This window comes from Lissotriton vulgaris, chromosome 2_1 (genome assembly GCF_964263255.1).
Source record: "Lissotriton vulgaris chromosome 2_1, aLisVul1.2, whole genome shotgun sequence".
Classification (NCBI taxonomy): Eukaryota; Metazoa; Chordata; class Amphibia; order Caudata; family Salamandridae; genus Lissotriton; species Lissotriton vulgaris.
This window is the reverse complement of record NC_141687.1, coordinates 1,857,041,615-1,857,063,247: the sequence shown is the minus strand read 5'-3', so window position 1 is coordinate 1,857,063,247 and position 21,633 is coordinate 1,857,041,615.

Here is a 21,633-nt window from a genome sequence, read left to right as displayed (position 1 = left end):
TCTATTTGAAGGTCTTTCAGATGATGCGCAGGCAGTTGAAGCAAGTGGAGGCCACATCATTGATCTGGTCGGAGTCAAGGATGATGCCAAGGTTTTGTGCGTGGTCCGTAGGGGTGGGTGGGTTCCCGAGGGCAGGGGGCCACCAGGTGATGTTCCAGGTGGAGATGCAGGATCAGAGGAAAAGGACCCCTGTCTTCTCTGCGTTGAGCTTCAAACAGCTGTCTTTCATCCATGCTGCCACGTTCTTCATTCCTTCCTGGAAGCAGGGTCTTGTGTCTTCGGGGTTTTTCGTGAGTGAGGCGATGAGCTGGGTGTCGTCAGCATAGGATATAATGCTGAGCCTGTGCTTCCTTTCGATGGCAGCGAGGGGGGCCCATGTAGATGTTGAAGAGATTGGGGCTGAGTGATGATCCTTGGGGTACTCTGTAGTTGATATCGGTGGGTTTGGAGAGGAAAGGAGGGAATCTGAACCGCTGGGTTCTCTCGGTGAGGAGGGATTGGATCCAGTCGAGGGTGTTTCCTTATATCCCCACGTCGTGAAGTCTGGCTGCGAGTCTGCGATGTGAGAGGGTGTCGAAGGCTGCAGAGAGGTCTAGACGGATGAGGGCCGCGGTGTGTCCCTGGTCGAGTAGAAACCGGTTGTCAGTGGGGGCGAGGAGGGCGGTCTCGGTGCTGTGGTTGCTACGGAATGCAGACTGGGAAGTGTCTAGGATGGAGTTCTCTTCTAAGAAGGCAGTCAGCTGGGTGTTTAAGAGTCTCTCGTGACTTTCGCTGCGAAGGGGAGGAGAGAGATGGGCCGGTAGTTCTTCAGGTCTGTAGGGTCAGCTGTTGGTTTCTTGAGTAGGGGTTTTACCTCTGCCCGCATCCAGTCGTCAGGGGAAATTCCAGATCTGAAGGAGGCATTGATGGTCCATCCTAGTTTGGGTGCAATGGCGGCAGAGGCTCTGTGGAATATGTGCGGTGGGCAGGGGTCCGTTGGGGCTCCGGAGTGGGTTTTCTTTATGGTCGCGGTGATGTGTTCGACGGTGGCGGGGTCTCAGGTCATGATGGTAGGCTTATCAGCGGCGGTGGGTGGGGGGGTGGTGTCCAGCACTGGAAGTGGAATGATACACAAAATAGCCAATGGTCTGAGGTGAGAGAGTGATATACTACTCCAGGCATAGCCAAGCTCACTCTTTGTATATTGAAAAGAGTCTGTAAAAAGGTTTTACTGACAGCGGTATAGTCAAGCCAGACCTAAAAAAAGAGGTATTGAGAGAAGACCCTAATAGGTTCTCTTATTCGGTCCTCCAACGCTCCCTATTCCCTGCGTAAAAACCTGGAAGATGATGCATATGTAAGTGGTATCGACCATTAAGGACAGCTGAAGGTGGGGTCGACATTTGTGGGAAAGTGCAAAAATGTTTCAATCAGTCATAAAACTATATGTTCTCTTTATTAATTAGTGATGGTAAGTGGACTTCTAGTGTTAAGACCAGACAAACCGTCACACAGTCCCTCAACATTAGCAGACTGGACTACGGAAACACTCTCTACATAGGAATCACCTCAGACATCCTGAAAAGACTTCAGACAATACAAAACTCAGTGGCAAGACTCATACTCGACCTCCCCAGAAAAACTCACATTCCACCCCATCTCAAGAGACTTCACTGGTTCCTGATCCAAAAGAGATGCCAGTTCAAGATGTTGACCCACGTATACAAGGCCCTGCACAACAAAGGTCTGGCATACTTCAACAAATGACGCAAGTCAAAAATTAATTCCCTTTGGGCGAATTAACGTTAATACATAGGTACTTACAGACAGACAGTAGACTTACCAATACCAAAAAGTAACAAGGAAGCAATGAAAATAGTGAGAAACTCAATACACGTGAAAACACTATAGTAAAATTAAATCTTCAGACAATTTATTAACATACATTACATTTGTTAAAAATTGGGAAACACATACAGGACGGAACAGTAATACATAAAATCAACATTCCAATAAAAAAGGAGCTACAGGGAAAAAGGACTAAACTCAAATAAAACAGTTATTTTGAATTTTCCTTAATTTCTATTTCCAAATTCGCTCCTTAAGCATCGACGCGTTTCGGCGGTATAGTCAATATATAACCGCCTTCATCAGGGTGATTGTACAAACGTTTCCCAATACTTCTGAAAGTTAAATAAGATCGGTCTTAGTTACAGATAATAAACACAACGGATCATATTTAACAAAAACATATTTAAAAATTATTTCAAAAAACATGCTTAAAAAACATAATGTATATATCCTACTCAATTTATGGACACACATAGACATTGCTTCCAAATTACAAAACATTCAACAATTACATATAATACCGACCATGCATAGGTCCAAATAGTCAACAGAACATTTCAATTCATTTAGTCACATGGTTATATTCCTCATGTTGACTCTATTTCAAAAAGACCTATATTATATCCACCTAAGGAAGGCCAGGAACATATAACCAAGCATCAAATATTGATTGGGAAGTCAGATTATTAGATAGACCAATTCAGAGAACAGGGTGGCAATATAGAAAACCATGATATATCACCTACCTCAGAAACAAGGGGTCTTTCAGTGTAAAATAAGGGGTATACTGCCTCCTTATCTTATGCAGGAGATATTCGTCCAGCGAATTATCTTCTTAATATAAACAGTGTTCCTACATGTGACATGGATAAACATCTCATTTAGTATTTATGAGGACCAATGTCTCCTATTCATCCACAGTCCTAAGCCCATGGCCTATCTGGATAACATATGTAGAAGGTCATGTATATCAATATCAAATCTTAATGTACCTATATAAGTTTTAAACGCTGGCTAAAATATCGACAAACTTATCACAGCGAGTATAACCCTACCTATAACAATTTCCTAAAATGATTTTCAACTTGTTCAGAAATATCATATTGTGCTAAAACAATTTGCCAAAGGTTACACGCGACGAAGACGGCGTGATCAGACATAAAACAGGAAATTATGCCCCTATACCTACTATTGACGCATGAATATGGATGAAAAAAGACACATTCACATCAATGCCTTATGCGCTTGTGCCGGCATAATCACACATATGAAGTTTTATGAAAAAATGAAACAATGAAACTTTCCGCCTATCACTTACTAGATTAAAAGGTTGCGGAAAGCTGTGATTCTATTTCCAATTTCAGTAACACATTCAGCATAATGGCTGAGAGCTACGGATAAAAGAAAAGAAAGTGCCATTAGTGGCTTCATAAGAACTAGATGTAACTAACTAATCCTTATTCAGATCTATGGGTATACTTACAAAAGGTTTAAAATTAGTCTACACCAAGCACGCGGTAGGGCAGAGGAAATGTGCACAGGATACCAATTCCCACGTAGGTACGAAGCGTTACAACGTTGTAAGGTTCCAGGTTGTGAATAGATACCCGGAACACGAGATAATTTCCTCCGTGTCTATCCTATATTCAAAACAAACAGACACAAAGCGTGTCAAAGGCATACCCCGCTTGTGACAACGCGTTTCCATTAGGTGCAACACCGACTGTTCCTTACCTCCTTCTTTCAACTGAAAAGCGTCCCGCGTGGAAAGTCTGCTCCTACTAGCGGCTAGCAGCGACTAAGAAGTCAGCTCCGATTTATATACTGCTTCAGTATATCCGCGTTCACCTTGCTTTTGATGACGAACGCGGAAATAATGGATATAGATGACAGACTACCAATGCTGCCTCCATCGTTTCCAAATCTCAGGGCAAGACGAAGGAATAATTATAGGCAACAGACTATTGAAATGCCCATAAAATTAGATAACAAGTTAGAAGAACTCTTTAGTGGAGAAATATTTCTTTTTAGCATTAACTTAAATTGTTTCCCAAATTCGATTTCATATATAAAGAGATTTCTTCTAATAGGGTAGATATAGAAGACAGATATTTCTCCGTGGCCATCTCGGTATATGTATCTCTCTATTCATGCACTCGTGGTATATATTACTGCTGGGCCTGCAATAATTAATTAAACATGCCCAAATTAATCAAACATACAAAAAGACTTTATTCAAAAAGGACATTTTCTTTATAAAAACATAGTAATCACGGACTCATGACAGATGAACTCTTTTATAGATTCCGACCTATACCGGTTGCCGTGTTTGAGCCATGATATATTATGAAATTAAAATAATGACTAGTATATTTGGATGAAATTTCCCAATTTGAGTGGTCAAACTATTTTTACCAGATGAATCTATACAGTACGAAGCCTCACTCATCCTGTTACTTACAGACGCAAATATTGGTAAAACTGGAAACAAGGATATCGACCATTGGCGCTGCATAACCAAGGTAGATAGAGTATTGGCGTAATCCACCCTGCATAACCCAGGTAGATAGAATAATTCAGACCAACTAAGGCAAGGGGGAATACTCAATGCCACCCAAGGTAAATACTCATATTGGGTAAATAGCTAATAACCAAGAATTCATTAAACTTGGTTACACGCTTATAAATATTTTTTGCAAATAAATCTTAAATGCTGTGCCCTAAACTACCCAGATATAACAGACACAAGACTGTCTGTTAAGTTATAAGCTTGTCAGTAGCAAAATCTATCAGATAGTCTGCTGAACACAAAAACAACAGCAAAAAATGGGTTAAACTGCTCCAATGATACGCTCCCATTCCTCTCTTGAATTAAGGCCCCTTTGACCGTATCGAGGTAAGAAATATACCACTGCTCTCTCTCCTTCCTTCTGGATACAATATTGCCACCTCTTTTACCTATCTTAATTTTTTCCATGATAAACCAGCCAAATTCAGATTCTTTATGTCCCTTCTCTAAGAAATGGGCAACAATCGGGGCAGTAACTTTTTTTGTCTTGATGGCTGATCTATCATGGTTTTCTATATTGCCACCCTGTTCTCTGAATTGGTCTATCTAATAATCTGACTTCCCAATCAATATTTGATGCTTGGTTATATGTTCCTGGCCTTCCTTAGGTGGATATAATATAGGTCTTTTTGAAATAGAGTCAACATGAGGAATATAACCATGTGACTAAATGAATTGAAATGTTCTGTTCACTATTTGGACCTATGTGTGGTCGGTATTATATGTAATTGTTGAATGTTTTGTAATTTGGAAGCAATGTCTATGTGTGTCCATAAATTGAGTAGGATATATACATTATGTTTTTTAAGCATGTTTTTTTGAAATAATTTTTAAATATGTTTTTGTTAAATATGATCTGTTGTGTTTATTATCTGTAACTAAGACCGATCTTATTTAACTTTCAGAAGTATTGGGAAACATTTGTACAATCACCCTGATGAAGGCGGTTATATATTGACTATACCGCCGAAACGCGTCGATGCTTAAGGAGCGAATTTGGAAATAGAAATTAAGGAAAATTCAAAATAACTGTTTTATTTGAGTTTAGTCCTTTTTCCCTGTAGCTCCTTTTTTATTGGAATGTTGATTTTATGTATTACTGTTCCGTCCTGTATGTGTTTCCCAATTTTTAACAAATGTAATGTATGTTAATAAATTGTCTGAAGATTTAATTTTACTATAGTGTTTTCACGTGTATTGAGTTTCTCACTATTTTCATTGCTTCCTTGTTACTTTTTGGTATTGGTAAGTCTACTGTCTGTCTGTAAGTACCTATGTATTAACGTTAATTCGCCCAAAGGGAATTAATTTTTGACTTGCGTCAATTGTGGAACCCTATCCCTTTGGTCCTGGGGTCCCTCTCTCTTTTATTAGAGATACTTCAACAAATGCCTGACTTTCCAGCAACAGATCAGACACCTTTGATCAGCTTCCATCTCCCTCGCAGACACACCACGGCTCCACCGAACCAACAGCGGGGGACACTCCTTCTCAAACCTAGTGGCCAAGGCTTGGAACAGCCTCCCCTGCACCTCAGGACCGCACTGTCACACCAGCAATTCAGAAGAGAGAAAGGACCTGGTTGTTTGAATGACCGTACCTCCTTGCAGCAGCCAATGGCTACAGCTACAGCGCGTAGAGACACCTAGGGGTGGTTTGCCGCACTTTATACATGTATGATTGATTGATTGAGTGCAAAAGGTAATCTCTTGCAAAGTAGGCAACTCCATCATTGTTGAACCGAACACATCCTAGCTTGGTTCTGCCAATATATTATTTAACATAACATTTAGAACAATTCACAAGGTGATTAATTGCATCACGAAAAACTCCAGCAACAGTGTTAATATTAAAAAGGGGAATATTGAAACAATTACTGAGAATGCCCCCTATTCCTGTTAAGTAAAGAAAGAGCCCAAAGGACAAAAACAAAAGGTTGCAAGCATGTGATAAATAACTGGATTGTGCTGAGGGCATAAGACCAAAGGAACTTGTTTCAGAGTGTTCAAAGCTTTTTACACTGGGTACTGTGGAATATGACTATCCACTAAGCACTAGGTATTGTCCTCACCTAACACTTGTCAATAGATTGTGTTTCGACCTCAATAGGAGAGACTTGGTCTTCCTCAGGACTAGGCTCCTTGGTTCATTTCACTTGTCAGTTTTTAGGTCGAGGACCTAAAGGCTGCGCTTGCGCAGTTTGGGGTCGGAGATTTAATGTCTCTTAGTAGCGCTGTAGAACCCGCCTCCCTGTCCCGTCTCTCCTCCATTAGCTGGCTTCCTAAACGGAGGCCAGCCATTGGAGGAGAGATGCGTCACTCCGATTTAGCCCTGTCTTTTTCGGATTTGGGGGCGTACGTTTTGCTGTTCTTTAGACAGTGACGCTGTCTGTCACTCAGAACCTCAAAACCACGCCCCCAAGTCCGGAAATGGCCGTAGTATTGTAAATTCCATTTTGCGCTGATCGTCTCTGCAAGAAGTCGCTGAGTACTTCTTCCGACGGTATGTATGCTTGCTTGTATTTTTGTTTTTGTTTTTTTTCTTTTGATGTAAGCTTGTTTTTTGCTAATCTTATGTTTATTCTCTCTTTTCTAGGTCCAACATGGCCCGTGGCGTCTCCCTGCAGCGATGTGCACCGCTGTGCACTGAGTCGTTCCGATATGCGGCTCTTTTGCAGTTTGAGGTAAGCTATCTTTTTGATTTTACTAATCTAATGTTTTTTCTCTCTTTTCTAGGTCCAACATGGCTCGTGGCGTCTCCCTGCAGCCGTGTGCACTACTGTGCACGAAGTTGTTCAGACGGGTATGTATGTTGTTGTTGTTTTCGTTTAGAGGTAAGCCATTTTGTGTTTTTTTGCTAATCTTATGTTTATTCTCTCTTTTCTAGGTCCAACGTGGCCCGTGGCGTCTCCCTGCAGCGATGTGCACCGCTGTGCACGGAGTGGTTCCGATATGCGGCTCTTTTGCAGTTTGAGGTAAGCTATCTTTTCGATTTTACTAATCTAATGTTTTTTCTCTCTTTTCTAGGACCAACATGGCTCGTGGCGTCTCCCTGCAGCCGTGTGCACTACTGTGCACGAAGTTGTTCAGACGGGTATGTATGTTGTTGTTGTTTGCACTACTGTGCATGAAGTTGTTCAGACGGGTATGTATGTTGTTGTTGTTTTCGTTTAGATTTAAGCCATTTTTTTTTTTTTGCTAATCTTATGTTTATTCTCACTTTTCTAGGTCCAACGTGTCCCGTGGCATCTCCCTGCAGCGATGTGCACCGCTGTGCACAAAGTTGTTCCGATATGCAGCTCTTTTGCAGTTTGAGGTAAGCTATCTTTTCGATTTTACTAATCTAATGTTTTTTCTCTCTTTTCTAGGTCCAACATGGCTCGTGGCGTCTCCCTGCAGCCGTGTGCACTACTGTGCACGAAGTTGTTCAGACAGGTATGTATGTTGTTGTTGTTTTCGTTTAGAGGTAAGTCATTTTGGTTTTTTTTGCTAATCTTATGTTTATTCTCTCTTTTCTAGGTCCAACGTGGCCCATGGCGTCTCCCTGCAGCGATGTGCACCGCTGTGCACGGAGTGGTTCCGATATGCGGCTCTTTTGCAGTTTGAGGTAAGCTATCTTTTCGATTTTATAATCTAATGTTTTTTCTCTCTTTTCTAGGTCCAACATGGCTTGTGGCGTCTCCCTGCAGCCGTGTGCACTACTGTGCATGAAGTTGTTCAGACGGGTATGTATGTTGTTGTTGTTTTCGTTAAGAGGTAAGCCATTTTGTTTTTTTTGCTAATCTTATGTTTATTCTCCCTTTTCTAGGTCCAACATAGCCCGTGGCGTCTCCCTGCAGCAATGTGCACCGCTGTGCACGGAGTGGTTCCAATATGCGGCTCTTTGCAGTTTGAGGTAAGCTATCTTTTCGATTTTACTAATCTTATGTTTATTCTCTATTTTCTAGGTCCAACATGTCCCGTGGCGTCTCCCTGCAGCGATGTGCACCGCTGTGCACGAAGTGTTTCTGATATGCGGCTCTTTTGCAGTTTGAGGTAAGCTATCTTTTCAATTTTACTAATCTTATGTTTTTTTTCTCTTTTCTAGGTCCAACATGGCCTGTGGCGTCTCCCTGCAGCGATGTGCACCGCTGTGCACAAAGTGGTTCCGATATGCGGCTCTTTTGCAGTTTGAGGTAAACTATCTTTTCGATTTTACTAATCTTATGTTTTTTCTGTCTTTTCTAGGTCCAATATGGCCTGTGGCGTCTGAAGGACTGGGTTATTTAAGACCCAGCGGTGCCAGGGATAACACCTGAAACCTTCGTGGGTTACCTGTTCCGGCGTACAAATGACAGAGACACGGGACACTTCCTTCGGCGTCAAAGATTCGAGGTTTATTTACTGCAGGGAACACAGAAGTCACGTGAAGTACACAGCATGTAAGTTCGCGGAGTCTGATTCAATTTGCTACTGTGGGTCGGTCCTTTTTATACAGTTTTCTCTCATACGTTAACATGGTACACAAAGGTTTACAACTTAGTTCCCATAATAAACGCCAGAAGGGGTTGCTTTGATGCATTCAGGGCCCGGAACATAAGTACGGAAACATTTGGTAGGTCCCAACTGTAAAAACCCATCTTCCCACCATTAGTACATTCCAATCAGCAATAAACAGATCGAAGAAGGAACAGGAACAGGTGTAGAGGAAGACAGGAACAGTGGGGAGATCGGAAAGGGTGTAAAAAGGGTGGTATCGGGAAACACGAGCTGCAAGCATCAAAGGGACGTGCCTAATGAGATGCACGGCTAAGACAATAGACCGGCACGGCAAGATGAGCCTCAAGCGGGGCCATCTGCCTTACAGTATCATCCCCCTCATCATAAAGACACTTTCAAAGGGAACGTGTCTTCCGCAGAAGTCTTGGGAATCCCAGGGTCGCGAAGCGGACAGCGTCCGTTCGCTGGCTACTTGAGGGCAAGAGACAAAAATGGATGCCGTATCTAAGATGGAACCCGTAGGTACAGATAGATAAACCCACGAAACAGACGAACGGTTTAGGTTAGCACAGCGAAGCTGCGTACACCCACTAAACTCGTCATTTGCGGTTCATAGATACCAGACTCGACCATATTCGTGCGAGTCGAAAACACCGCTTACAATCATCACGGAACCTCAGACGCTCCTTTTGCCCTCATGTAGGCAAGCACTAGTCGGAATCATACTCGATATTCATCAGACCATCTAGATGTTGCTGCAACATAACTCTATCCATCTGAGCTCCTTTGGTAACAGGTGACTGTCTCATACACGTTGTAGCACAGAGGCCACATAAGGCAGGACCACACTGCACACAAAGGCAACACGTGAACAGAAATGCTACAACGACTCAGAGGATCATCAGAATCTTCTAACCCCAAGTCGACATTAGGCCCCAAAACCATCCAAGTAGCGTCCAATCCCCTACGTCCACGTGTATGGACTCAGAGATCTTATGCAACTTTGAGATGGCTTGATAAACAGTCGGAGCGTTATCTGGAATGAAAATACAGCAGCTCGAATGGATCACCTTACATACTCCGTGTTGGACTTGGCCCGCAGGGCAGGTTCACCCCTAGACTTTTTGCCTTATGTGTGACCCTGTGTCAGTGATTTTTGGGTCTCTGCGCACTTTCCCCTGAGTCCCAGAGTGAAAGTGCGGGCGTGTAGTATGGCTGGCCTGCCCTCCCATAGGAATGCATGGGGAATGTGTGTGTCCCTGGTAGTTGCTGATGCGTGGGGAGTGCAGGCTGGAGTTTAGTATGTATAAACTCGTGAGAGTGAATGCTGCAAGATGGTGTCTGCGGCATGTATGTGTCTAGAAGGGAAGTGCTACTTCTGGACATTGAGATATGTGTGCAGTGAGGGGGCTGGAGCGTGATTGGCTGGAGCTGGCTGGCATGCCAGGCTCCAGGAAGTCTGGATGGGTCTGCCCGGTGGTGAGTGGGAGATTAGCATGAGTGATGTGTGGGAGGAGTATACCTGTGTCCTGGATGGGCTGGGTTTTCCCCACACAATGCTGGCTCCGCCCCCCTGTGGTGTGTCTAACGACCCTAGCCTCCCCAGTGAAAGAAAGGGGTGGTTGGGCCATCAAGAGTGCTCCAGAACCAGCTGCGACTGGTTTTCCCCCCACCCTGCACCCTGAAACAAAGGATTTGTCAGTATAAGAAGGGGCTGTGTCCCCACTGAAAATGTTCTGCTTTTGGATCCTGCCAGAGGGGGCTTTTGCTGCTGCTGGGGCCAGAAGGACCGCCACTTGGGGTGTCTCCCTGCCTGGAGACCCAGTGTGCTGGCTCTGGCCCAGCCTTGCCCCCCTGCCTGCCTCCAGCCCCTGCTGGAGCCCTGTCCTGTCCTCCAGTGCTGGGGAGCACTGAGGACGCCTTGCCTGCAGCCTGAGAGCGCTGCTCTCTGCCCTTCAGCGCTGGGAGCGCTGAGATCGCCTGCCTAGCGCTTGGAAAGCGCTGGATTTTGGCCATAGCGCTGTGAGCGCTGTATTCTGTCCTGGAGGCGCTTGGGAGCGCCTGCCCTTCGTTACTAGCGCTGCTAGCGCTGGGTGTGCACAGCCGGTGCCCACCCTGCATCTGACTGCCCCGTGTGGCGAGTTGGCGGCGCGGGTGCCACCCCACTCATTGCCGCTTTCATTGTGCCCAGGTCCGTTTTGTTGTTGATCCACGAGGGAGCCCACTCCTCGGATCATGGGAGCCCGCCTGCCTGCCTAAGCAGCGAGCCGCCGCGCTGCCCGCGGCGACCCGGAAGTGGTTGGGAGCCCGACCAATCCTAGCGCGGCCCAGGAGAGGCCGACCGGAAGTCCCGCCTCTGAAGCTGGGCCGGGAAGAGAGAAGCTGCCGGCCGGATCCCCGAGGCTCCCTGAGTGGAGAGGAGAGCCCCGGGACCAGCGGGAGAGACCCGCCTCCGCTGGAGACCAGAGCCGGTGAGTGTGGCCGTTCTGGAGGGAGGGGCGCCGGGACACATTGTCGGTGTCCGCCCCCCCCCCCCCCTGGTCCCTCGGCAGCGCGACCTCGCGCCCTCGTGTTTGGAGTCTGAGAGGCTCTGGGGGCAGTTCCTGTTAGCGAGCCTTGCGAGGCTCGATTGCCGGCACCCTTGCGCGACGAGCCTTGGAGAGGCTCCCGCCTGCATTTGTTGCGAGCCCATAGAGGCTCTGAGGGGCATTTCGTTCGTGAGCCTGCAAGGCTCTTGCAGGCCATTTGTCTTTGCTCCGGGTCCCCAGAGAGAGGGACCCCACAGCCCAGCGAGGCTGCACCTTTGTTGCTGGAGCCCTGAGAGGCTCAGCAGTACCCTTATTTGTTTAAGAGCCCTGAGAGGCTCACCAGTGCCACAGTGGTGGTTCTTCGAGCCCAGAGAGGCTCCAACGTTGCCCTAACTTTCCCTGCTCCAATTGCCCAGCACTTTGTGGGCAACTGCCACGTTTAGGCCCTGACATTGGGACACCGGGACAGTCACAGGTGGTGACTTGTGAGTTTGGCGCAATTGTTATTGTTTGTACACCTCTGAATGTTAATACATCATGTGTTTTATCCTTGCACCCCTATAGGTATTGTGACATGTAGGTGGTTGTTTTCTCCCTAGTACAGGTGGTGCTAGTGAGGTCCTGTTGCCAGTGATTACTGGTTGTATGCTCTACTTTTATATTGTGTGCTACACTGGCTATTACTGAAGGCATTGCTTCTAAAGCGCTATTACTGAAAGTATTGCTTCTAAAAGTGCTGATACCCTTGACAGTGGTCCAGGTGGCCCTGTCCTGTACAAATATCCCTTGTAAATTCCGCCCGTGCCTGTTGGCACAGTGTAACAAGATGTGTGTTTTATCTGATGTATATTTATTATAATACAAAGGCTATTTTTACATATAACCTTGTGTGGAGTTTTCCTTTGTGGTGGGCCTTGGGTGTTGTTGCTGGGGTGCGTGCGCAAATACTTAACTTACATCGCCTCCAAGTTTAGCCTTGACTGCTCGCGCCACGTTACCTAGAGGGCGAGTAGGGGTTATCTTGGCGTGTAACTCCCTTGCCCTGACCCTTAGAGATGGCGATCCCTGACTGACCTCGACGCGAGTCTTGGCCGGCCAGGGTCCCGTTTCTAACATTGGTGGCAGCGGTGGGATAAGGATTTGTGTTTGCGTTGTACCACAGTGGCAACTGGCCACTACAAAGCTCTGCATTTTAAATGACCACATTTTAGGGGATTATTGTGTTTTTGGTAGAATTCCATTGTTTCTTCTCCTGAGGTATCATTGTGCAATTGTGTCCAGTACATTTTTTCCCCTGCCCCGCGCCCAGAGTTTGGTACCTGTGTCACGTGTGGTCAGGTTGAGGAATCAGGGGTGGTAGAAACTGCCTTACCAGTCCGAGGGGGGGGGTTGTGTGTGAATGAATGGTGTGTGGCACTAGGCAAGTGAGTGTGAGTTCTCTGGGAGAGGGAACTTGCTGAACCTTCGTGAATTGTGTACTCCTGTGTAAGCTCAGACCCCTAGGTTCCCTGTGTAATCTTTTCACTAGAATGTCCGCCAGAATGGAGCCTGCTTTTGATTTCTCTGATCTGTTTGGATACAGTATGGGAGAGTTGGTAAGGTTCTGTGGAGAGAGAGGCATAGGAGTGGATGAGTCAGATACTCAGTCTGAACTTAGGAGCAGCCTGATCCTATGGCAAAAGGGTCAGTGGGATCTTGCGCGCAGTGAGGAAAGGGCCCGGGATTCACACCAAGAGGGTGGTGGGTCTGTGGGGAGCCCTGAAGATTCAGAAGAGGAGGAAGAAAATGATAGCACGGGGACGCCAGCAGATAGTGAGGACCCCAGAGATAGGGAGTCCCTTGCTGGGCCCCGTGTCAGATGTAGCACCCCATCCCTTTCCCGGTCCCCAGAGGAGTGGGTGGATAGGAGAGAAGAGAGGGAGCACCAGCTGGCCATGGAGAAGCTCAGGTTAGAGCATGCCAGAGAGATGGCGCAGCTGGGTGTGAATGAGCGGACTGCAGAGGCTGAGAGGGCCTTGGCCAGGGAGAAGATAGCCCTAGAGTGTAGGTTATCCCCTGACCGCAGTCTTAATTTTCTGGATTCCCCAGGGAGGGTGGAGTCCAGTGGTGGCAGCTATTTTAATCTCAGTCTAGAAATTCCCAGTTCCCAGAGTATGGTTCCTGTTTCCCCAGAGGAGGAGAATAGGTTGAGGTTTAGGAACCTTAGGAAACCGTCTCACCAGTCTTGGGTAGACTTTGAGGAGAACTGTTGTGGAGTCCTGTGTGATTGGGTACGGGAGCCCACGAAATGTGATTGGGACATATTGTTCGATATGTTTCTCAGAGAGCAGTTGCTCAGTTGTTGTTCCCCAGGGTTGCGCCAACACCTGTTGGGGTGTGGATTGTCTGAACCATGGGAGCTTGCAGTGGAAGCAGACCGCTGGGAGAGGGCCAGAGGTTCTGTACAGTCATTGGAGAGTGAGTCCAACAGCAGTGGTACAGGGAGCATCCAGCCCAGCGTGGTGGAAGAGGCTCAGTGCAGCCCAGCTAGGTCCCAGTATAGTGAGAGGGGTGGAAGGGCTGACTGCCTGGCTCAGTGGAGCAGGAGTCAGTGGGTGGCTGAGAGCCCCCAGAGGCCCGAAGCCCTGTCTCAGAACTTGGGTGGTTTCTTGAGGGAACACCAGGTTGGGGACCTAGGCTGTCCTGTTAGTACACTTGAGGAGGATCTCCTAGTGTCTAGAGAACCTGGAGCGTCTGTAACTAGAGCTCCAGGGGTTCCAGTGTCCGGCAGTGCTACTCCAGGAGGGAGTGCACAGAGGTCCGAAGCGAGGAGTGATTGGGGGATGAGTTTCCCAGTGGATGCACCAGTGGACCAGAGACTAGCCAGTTGGGCTAGATCTTCTTGGGTGGACCCGGGTGGCGCCACTTCTGGTCTGGGGGATCTTTGCGCACTGTCAGGTGGACAGGAGGCGGGAGATCTGCGCCAGACAGACAGTCACACGACACATGGGTCATGTGTCAGCCTCAGGGGGATTGCGTGTGAGTCCCCAGAAGTCCTGGAGTGCCAGGCAATTATTCCACCAAAGGTTTTAGACCGGAGGTTGGGAGGCCAGGTTCAGGTTCGGCCTGACCTGAAGGGTAGGACGACTGTAACCAGTGTCCTGACCGGTTCTTCCAGAGGAACTTCTCCAGTTGGGAGAGGGCAGACCTCTGGAATGGGGTGCAGAGGGTGGGAAAGCCCACCTCTGACCCCGGCGCAACCTGAGGGGTTAAAGCCTAGGTTGGAATTGCGTTCTAGGTGTCCCCCTCACACGGGGAGGAGGAACCCTAAAAGAAGAGGTAAGGGGAGGAGAGCCTTCCCTGAGACTCCTGGTCCGCCTGAGGTTGTAGACCAAAGGCTGGTGAACCAGTGGCAGTCTAGTCCTGTCTTGCAGACAGGGAGAGTGGAGAATGGATACTATGTGCCCGGGGTTACTACCCCCGCTCTGCGAATTGGCAAGGACCGGTGGCACCTGGGTGGCCCAGGGCCTGGTCCTGGCCGCGGACAGCTGAGGAGTACCAGTGGGGTAGCCCAGTTGGTCCTTACAGTAGCTTTAGAAGGAACCCTAGGGGTTCACCGTGGCATAGAACAGGAGGGTGTCCCGGCAGTGGCGGGCCTGCGTCCGTGTTCTATCGCCCCAAGCAGGGAAGTCCATCACGGTGGTGATTGTTCTCCCCTGCGTTTTGGCTGGAAGGGGGTTGTGTTGGACTTGGCCCGCAGGGCAGGTTCACCCCTAGACTTTTTGCCTTATGTGTGACCCTGTGTCAGTGATTTTTGGGTCTCTGCGCACTTTCCCCTGAGTCCCAGAGTGAAAGTGCGGGCGTGTAGTATGGCTGGCCTGCCCTCCCATAGGAATACATGGGGAATGTGTGTGTCCCTGGTAGTTCCTGATGCGTGGGGAGTGCAGGCTCAAGTTTAGTATGTATAAACTCGTGAGAGTGAATGCTGCAAGATGGTGTCTGCGGCATGTATGTGTCTAGAAGGGAAGTGCTACTTCTGGACATTGAGATATGTGTGCAGTGAGGGGGCTGGAGCGTGATTGGCTGGAGCTGGCTGGCATGCCAGGCTCCAGGAAGTCTGGATGGGTCTGCCCGGTGGTGAGTGGGAGATTAGCATGAGTGATGTGTGGGAGGAGTATACCTGTGTCCTGGATGGGCTGGGTTTTCCCCACACAATGCTGGCTCCGCCCCCCTGTGGTGTGTCTAACGACCCTAGCCTCCCCAGTGAAAGAAAGGGGTGGTTGGGCCATCAAGAGTGCTCCAGAACCAGCTGCGACTGGTTTTCCCCCCACCCTGCACCCTGAAACAAAGGATTTGTCAGTATAAGAAGGGGCTGTGTCCCCACTGAAAATGTTCTGCTTTTGGATCCTGCCAGAGGGGGCTTTTGCTGCTGCTGGGGCCAGAAGGACCGCCACTTGGGGTGTCTCCCTGCCTGGAGACCCAGTGTGCTGGCTCTGGCCCAGCCTTGCCCCCCTGCCTGCCTCCAGCCCCTGCTGGAGCCCTGTCCTGTCCTCCAGTGCTGGGGAGCACTGAGGACGCCTTGCCTGCAGCCTGAGAGCGCTGCTCTCTGCCCTTCAGCGCTGGGAGCGCTGAGATCGCCTGCCTAGCGCTTGGAAAGCGCTGGATTTTGGCCATAGCGCTGTGAGCGCTGTATTCTGTCCTGGAGGCGCTTGGGAGCGCCTGCCCTTCGTTACTAGCGCTGCTAGCACTGGGTGTGCACAGCCGGTGCCCACCCGGCATCTGACTGCCCCGTGTGGCGAGTTGGCGGCGCGGGTGCCACCCCGCTCATTGCCGCTTTCATTGTGCCCAGGTCCGTTTTGTTGTTGATCCACGAGGGAGCCCACTCCTTGGATCATGGGAGCCCGCCTGCCTGCCTAAGCAGCGAGCCGCCGCGCTGCCCGCGGCGACCCGGAAGTGATTGGGAGCCTGACCAATCCTAGCGCGGCCCAGGAGAGGCCGACCGGAAGTCCCGCCTCTGAAGCTGGGCCGGGAAGAGAGAAGCTGCCGGCCGGATCCCCGAGGCTCCCCGAGTGGAGAGGAGAGCCCCGGGACCAGCGGGAGAGACCCGCCTCCGCTGGAGACCAGAGCCGGTAAGTGTGGCCGTTCTGGAGGGAGGGGCGCCGGGACACATTGTCGGTGTCCGCCCCCCCCCCCCCTGCCCCCTCGGCAGCGCGACGACCTCGCGCCCTCGTGTTTGGAGTCTGAGAGGCTCTGGGGGCAGTTCCTGTTAGCGAGCCTTGCGAGGCTCGATTGCCGGCACCCTTGCTCGACGAGCCTTGGAGAGGCTCCCGCCTGCATTTGTTGCGAGCCCAGAGAGGCTCTGAGGGGCATTTCGTTCGTGAGCCTGTGAGGCTCTTGCAGGCCATTTGTCTTTGCTCCGGGTCCCCAGAGAGAGGGACCCCACAGCCCAGCGAGGCTGCACCTTTGTTGCTGGAGCCCTGAGAGGCTCAGCAGTACCCTTATTTGTTTAAGAGCCCTGAGAGGCTCACCAGTGCCACAGTGGTGGTTCTTCGAGCCCAGAGAGGCTCCAACGTTGCCCTAACTTTCCCTGCTCCAGTTGCCCAGCACTTTGTGGGCAACTGCCACGTTTAGGCCCTGACATTGGGACACCGGGACAGTCACAGGTGGTGACTTGTGAGTTTGGCGCAATTGTTATTGTTTGTACACCTCTGAATGTTAATACATCATGTGTTTTATCCTTGCACCCCTATAGGTATTGTGACATGTAGGTGGTTGTTTTCTCCCTAGTACAGGTGGTGCTAGTGAGGTCATGTTGCCAGTGATTACTGGTTGTATGCTCTACTTTTATATTGTGTGCTACACTGGCTATTACTGAAGGCATTGCTTCTAAAGTGCTATTACTGAAACTATTGCTTCTAAAAGTGCTGATACCCTTGACAGTGGTCCAGGTGGCCCTGTCCTGTACAAATATCCCTTGTAAATTCCGCCCGTGCCTGTTGGCACAGTGTAACAAGATGCGTGTTTTATCTGATGTATATTTATTATAATACAAAGGCTATTTTTACATATAACCTTGTGTGGAGTTTTCCTTTGTGGTGGGCCTTGGGTGTTGTTGCTGGGGTGCGTGCGCAAATACTTAACTTACATCGCCTCCAAGTTTAGCCTTGACTGCTCGCGCCACGTTACCTAGAGGGCGAGTAGGGGTTATCTTGGCGTGTAACTCCCTTGCCCTGACCCTTAGAGATGGCGATCCCTGACTGACCTCGACGCGAGTCTTGGCCGGCCAGGGTCCCGTTTCTAACACTCCACCTCGATCTGCTAAGACTACGTCTAAAACCATACGGTTTTGTAACGTCATGAGCCTATCCGCCTGAAGTTCTGTGGTGATATTACCAAGGGCACTGGCAGTGATATTAGCTGTCGATTCCACCACTCGAGTCAACTGTCTCAGGTTCCTACTATTGACCATAGGTCCCCAAAACGGAAAGAAACCCTTGAAAAAGTCTCCTGCCTCTTGACCGGCAGTGTCCTCATCGCTAATCACGCCTCTCACAATTCTAGTCTTGTGATAATCTGCATCAACAGTGAACGTCGGAGGCAACAGATTTGCGATATAACATGAGCCCACAAAGTCGGAGGGCAACCATGTATACGCACGATCATGGCAGACAAAGTATGTACCCTTGGCAGCCAGAAACACAGGGGAAGAGACCATCGGTAGGATATAAGTCTCGGAGCAAGCGCTCTCTCCAAGGCGAGCTCTCGATCTTCGGCCACGACCTAGCAGACAGAAATTACCAAGGTGGGGTACGATCCATATCGGAGGCGAGCTTCTAAGCTGTATTTCACTCACGAGCGCACTGTACTCGGCCTTACTCAGGTCCCTATAGGCCCGCACCTCTTCCTCTGGGATGAGCGACGGCTCATAGATATCCCTATCTAAATCATCGATCGCTATAGCCAAAGGTTTGTGATACGAACCAGGACCAGAGTGGGAAGAACGTGGCTCTCGATTGGGGTAGGAATCTAGTGCACTTCGAAACATTGTTTGAAATGCTCGAGCTGAACCCTGGGAACTATAAGGAAGGACCAGATATGGAATTCCCTTATCCGTGGTATGTGGCATTAACCCACACACCCAGCAATTGGTAGTGTTCACGACCAACTGATGCTGATGAAGGAGTTGAATAAAGGAATTATTTCTGAATTCTGCACGTCTAGCTTGCTCGTGTTGGGGTAAGATGTGAAAGGAATGAGGGGACACAGTGGAGGTAGTGTTAGGTTCAGAAGTAGGAGCAGGTACAGCAGAGGATAGAAAGTACTGCATCATATAATACGCCCCACCCGCCAATAACGAAGAAACAATCAGAAACAGAAAGAGCACCTGAAACATAAAGCATTTTGTATGAGTAATCTGTTGCAGTTTGAATCTTTGCACCTGAGCTTTTTCCAAGTCCATCAGCTTTGAAAACGTCATCCCCTAAAACCGTCCGCAACGTTTCTTGACGCACTTCGTTCTGTGTAGCAGTAGTCAATCCCTAGGAGTTCCCAGGAACCGACGGCCTTCGACCTAGCGTCAAGACCTACTAACCAGAAGGAAGTACACGCGCGGCCCTACGGTACACCTGGATGCAAGGTATCTTAATTTCACAAATATGTACAAAGTCTCTCAGCTGTGGAAGCAAAAAGGCAGATGTGGAAAAAACTCAATATTTACAAAATTACAGTTATACGAGTGTTTGGACTGATCATTGCAATGGGGTAACGTAAATGTCGAGGAATAAGAGCAAATTTATTTGTCTTTGGTATTGGATCGCAAAAAGTATCGGCTCTTTCCAGGAAGTGTCTGCTCGTCAAACAATGGATCCGATGAGGGAACAGGGTTCTGTTGATCAGTCAGTTGTTCAGATCTTGAGCTTTGCGGTGACAAATGTTCAACAATGTCGTTCTGCTGCACTGAGGATTCTCCGACAGGTTGAGCGTCGCTAAAAGGTACGAAGGTCTGCAGTCTTTCAGTTTCAGATGACGCAATGCCCTTCCTCACCCACGAGTCTGCTGGTAAAGGTATAGGTACCTTTTTGGTATGGGTGGCATGCACCCAGTTCTTACGGCCTTCCAAACGGACAGCAGTTCTCGTGGCAAGGAGGACCTGGAAGGGTCCGGTAAAACGAGGCTCGAGGTTTCTCTTCCTTCCGAAGTTCCTTGTCACCACCCAGTCTCCGGGCTGGAGCTGGTGGCCTGGACCTTCCGTCTGCGTCGGCAGTGCTTCAAAGACCTGTTGGTGAATTAACCACAGTTTAGCAGTCAGATCATGAAGATAATCAATCAACATTGGGTACTCAAGATCTGAAAACTCTCTCGGTCTAGGGACCCCCCAAACATTCGCAGGACGGCCGAACACTATTTCGTAGGGACTAAGCCCTACTCGGGAGTGTACAGTCGCCCTTGTTGATAAGAAAGCTAGAAGCAACGCGTCAGGCCACGACAGACCAGTCGTAGCCTGAATCTTCGCTAGTTTAAGTTTAAGGGTGCCATTATACCCTTCAACCAAACCTGCAGACTGGGGATGATTGGCGCTATGGAATTTCTGAGTAATTCCAAGGCCCTTACACACACTCTTCATCACACTCCCTACAAACTCACTTCCGTTATCAGACCATACAATCCGTGGCATTCCATACCGAGGAAAGTATTCCTTCAGTAGGATTTTCGCGGTGGACAAAGCAGTATTGTCTTTAAGAGGGTAGGCTTCGATCCATCGGGAGAATGCGCAAACCACTACTAAAACGTACTTCAGGTTATTGCATCGCTCCATATGGATGAAGTCTAGCTGGATCACTTCAAAGGGACATGAAGGGGGAGCAAAATGGCCAGGAGGTGTAGGAGTTCCCTTACCAGGATTGTACATCATACATATCATGCAATTCTTCACCAATCTCTCAGCACACTTCGTAATACCATCATTCTTCCACACAGGGGACAATAACTTACAAATACCTTTCGCGCTAATATGTGCTAACCCATGTGCCATCGTCACAACAGCTAGCACATACGCATCTGGCAACATCCACCTCTTATGCTCAGACAAATCAATCCAACAACCATTCGCATCCAACTTTCCCGTACTCTCTTTCCACTTCGTCTTTTCAGTCTCGGTGGCCTCGTTCTGTATCGTTCTCACACTCTCGATGGTATCCTCGCACATACCAGTCTCTGTAGGCCACCTAACCGAACTCGTCACATACATTCTAGTGCTAAGGTTCCGGGCAGTCTCCTTAGCAGTCTCATCCGCAAACGCATTACCACGACCAACATCATCCGTCACCTTACGATGCGCACTACATTTAACAATCGCCACCTGCTTAGGTAACATAAGTGCATCCAAAAGATCATTCACAAGTTGACCATGCTGGATCTTAGTACCATGCGACGTCATAAAACCTCTCTCTCTTCACAAACGTCCAAAGCTATGAGCGACGCCAAAAGCGTATTGGCTGTCGGTAAACACATTCACACGTTTCCCTTTCGACAACACATACGCTCTAGTCAAAGCGATCAGCTCTGCAGCTTGGGCAGAGTTCTGATTCAATCTCGCAGCTTCCACAACAGTATTCAAAGTTACCACAGCATATGCAGTCGTCACATCACCATTTGGCAATTTAAAACATGAACCATCCACATACAAGGTCCCATCGGGATCTTCCAAAGGAGTGTTTTTAAGGTCCACGCGACCTTTTGTTTCCTCCTCAGTCCTTAAGTAACAGTCGTGAGCTGCTACTTCATCTGATTCCATACTAATTGGCAATAAAGTCGCCGGGTTTAGGACATTACAACGTTTTATCTGAATATGACTTGCCAAAAGCGTCAACTCGTACCCCGACAACCTCGCACTCGTCAAGTGCTGAGTTTTCGTACGATTTAAGAGAGTGTCAACTGCATGCGGAACCATCACCGTAAGCATATTATCCATGACCAATCCTGCTGATTGTCGGATGGACACCGCAGCTGCCGCTGTTGCTCTCAAACAACTCGGTAATGCTCTAGCTACCGGGTCCAAGGTCGAGGAAAAATATGCACATGGACGCTGCTTATCACCAAAAGGTTGCGTCAAAACACTCAACGCACAACCTTCCCTCTCGTGGACGTATAGTGTAAACGGCTTGCTGTAGTCAGGAGTACCTAACACAGGAGCCGAACACAATGCGTCACGCAATTCAGAAAAACTTTTCTGACATTCTTCCGTCCATGG